The sequence below is a fragment of the Ammospiza caudacuta genome, unplaced genomic scaffold, assembly GCF_027887145.1.
Source record: "Ammospiza caudacuta isolate bAmmCau1 unplaced genomic scaffold, bAmmCau1.pri scaffold_191, whole genome shotgun sequence".
NCBI lineage: Eukaryota > Metazoa > Chordata > Aves > Passeriformes > Passerellidae > Ammospiza > Ammospiza caudacuta.
The window spans coordinates 94,167-96,666 of record NW_026682970.1 but is presented as its reverse complement, the minus strand read 5'-3'; the positions used below and the strand labels follow the sequence as shown (position 1 = coordinate 96,666).

The window sequence follows — 2,500 nt, the reverse complement described above, 5'->3', positions numbered from 1 at the left end:
TCGTCAAGCGACGCTCAGACAGGCGTAGCCCCGGGAGGAACCCGGGGCCGCAAGTGCGTTCGAAGTGTCGATGATCAATGTGTCCTGCAATTCACATTAATTCTCGCAGCTAGCTGCGTTCTTCATCGACGCACGAGCCGAGTGATCCACCGCTAAGAGTTGTCTGGCTTTCGGGCGCCGCTCACGCCGAGCGGCCCCTTTCGTCTTTCGCGCCGAGGACGCGCGGGCGCGCGCCTGGCTTCGACCGTACGAGCACACGAGCGAAACGGAAGGGGAAAAAAAGATGGGAGAAACCCACGCTCCGGAGGACTGCCAAGAGGCGGGGGAGCCCGCGCCCCCGACCGCCTCCCCCCGCGAGGGGAGACGCCGGCCTCACATGCCGTCCTTCGGAGGCGGCCCAGGCGCCCGGGCTCGGCCCGGCCTCCGCGCGGAGGGCCACGCGGCGCGCGCCGGGCACGCGGGGGGCACGGCGGCCCGCCCGCTCTCGCTTTCACGGGACGACGCGCGCACAACACACACACTGGGGCCGCGCGGCCGGGGGCGCGGCCGTCGGCCCCCGCGCGCGCCGGCTCCCTTCGGCCCCCTCGCCGCGGGGCTCGCGGCGGCGCGCCGCCGCGCCGCCGGCGCGGCCGGCTCTCTCTCTTCCCCGGCGGCCTTACCCCGCTCGAGACGGCACGCGACGACGACCGTGCCGCCGGCGCGCCTTCCCCGCCGGCGGGACCGCTCCCGCCGGGCGGGCCAGCGGACGGCGAACGCGCTCCGCCGCCGGCCCCGGAGGCGGACGCCACCGAGACCCGAGCCGGCGTCGCCAGCGCCCGAGGCCTGCCGGACGGCAGGCCCCGCCGTCGCCGGGGCCGCACTCCCGGGACCGCCGCCGCCGCGTCGCACCGCCGCGGCCCCTTGCCTCGGCACGCGCCCGGCGGAAGGCGTACGGCGCCGAGCCGGGGGGCAACGCCCGCTCTCCTCGTTTTCACGCGGAGACCGGGCGGGGGAAGCGCCCCCGCGGCCGCCCGCACGCCTTCCTTCGGCCCACACGCGGCCGGGAAGGGCGACGGAGGACGCGACGTGCGGGGCCCGGGCCGGGACCGCCGCCGGCCACGGCGGGCGCCCTCCGGCCGACCGTCCCCGCAGGGGGGGGGACACCCGTCGAGCGGCGCCGCCGCCGCTCGGCACGGGGTCGCCCGCGCTCGCGGGCCTCCGCCGACGGAGGGCCCGCCGGACGCTCGCCCCCCGGGCGGGCGGGCGATCGAGCCGGGCGGGGGACGACGGCCGGCGGACGGCGCCGCCGGTGCGTTCGAGGAGGAAGGCCGTCGAGGGGAGAGGGGCCGGACGCGCGGGACGCGGCGCCGCGCGCGCGAGAGACCGCGGCAGCGGGCCGAGGAGAGAGCGCGGCGGACCCCGGCGGCCGCGACCCCGCGGCCGAGGAAAGGCAGAGAGCGGGCGCTCTCTGCCGGCGTCGCCCGTTACGACGAGGCGAGCGGGTCGGCCCCCGCGGCCGACCGCGCAGCCGCGGCCTCTCCGCCGAGGCCGGGCCGCGGAGAGGGGGGGGCAGGGCGCCCCTCCCCGGCGCGGCGCGGTTACCCCCGCGCGCGCGCGCGCGCGCGGGCACGACGACGACGACGACGACGACGACCGAGGGAGCGCGGCCGGCGGCCGCGGACACCACCGCAGGGGCTCGGCGGGAGTAGCTGCTCCCCACCCCTCAGTGGCGCCGCACCGCCGCCCGGCAACACCCGCCGCCGCCGCCGCCGCCGCCGCCGCCGGCACCGCCGCCGCCACGGCGGGCCGCGCCGAGCCGCCCGAGTCTTTAAACCGCCGCCCGGCTCGCCGGCCCCCTTTCGGCCCCCGCAGCGGCGTGTGGCGACGCCGAGGGGGAAACCTGGGGGGGGGGGGGAACCGCCGAGGCGCGGAGCGCTAGGTACCTGGCCCTGGGGCGAGGGAAACGACCTGCATGGCCCCGCCGGGGTGCCTCCCCCGCTGCCGCCCTCGGGGGAGCGTCCACCGGCGGGGGCGCGCCCGACGTCTGCCGCCACCACCGCGGCGTCCTTCTCGGGGCCCGGGGTTTCCCTCAGTAGCCCGGCGCTGCGCCCGAGAGGACCGCCGCGGCTCGGGCCGCCCCGCCGGCGCGGGGACGCGGCCCGACCGCCGAGCGCGCCTCGCCCGCGCGCGCAGCGCGCGCCCCGAAGCGCGGCCCGGAACGCCCGGAGGGGGGCTCGGCCCTCCGGTGCGCGAGGGGCACCGCTCGGCCCGAGAGCGGGAACTCTTGCCGGCCCGGCAAAAGCCCCGCTCCCCGGTGCGGGAAGGGCCGGAGGAGCCGCCTCCTCCGAGCCCCGAAGGCGCCCCCGCCACCCGCTCCCTCGCCATTTCCACATCGGCCGCCGACGGGTGCCACGGCCGGACGGCCGGCCGTCGCTCGACGGGCGAAGCAGCGAGGGGAGGGACGGGCGCGCCTCCGGGAGGGGCCGTGCCGAGCACCCCTCCCTCCCGGCACCCGGGCGGC

General features: G+C 80.3%; 1 non-coding gene across 1 annotated transcript; it reads right to left on the bottom strand.

The window, feature by feature from the left end:
• Nucleotides 1-8: 8 nt before the first annotated feature.
• Nucleotides 9-161, bottom strand: LOC131571792 (5.8S ribosomal RNA). Its single transcript, XR_009275989.1, has one exon. It is a non-coding gene; the product is annotated as a 5.8S ribosomal RNA (ribosomal RNA).
• Between the last annotated feature and the right edge of the window lie 2,339 nt (nucleotides 162-2,500).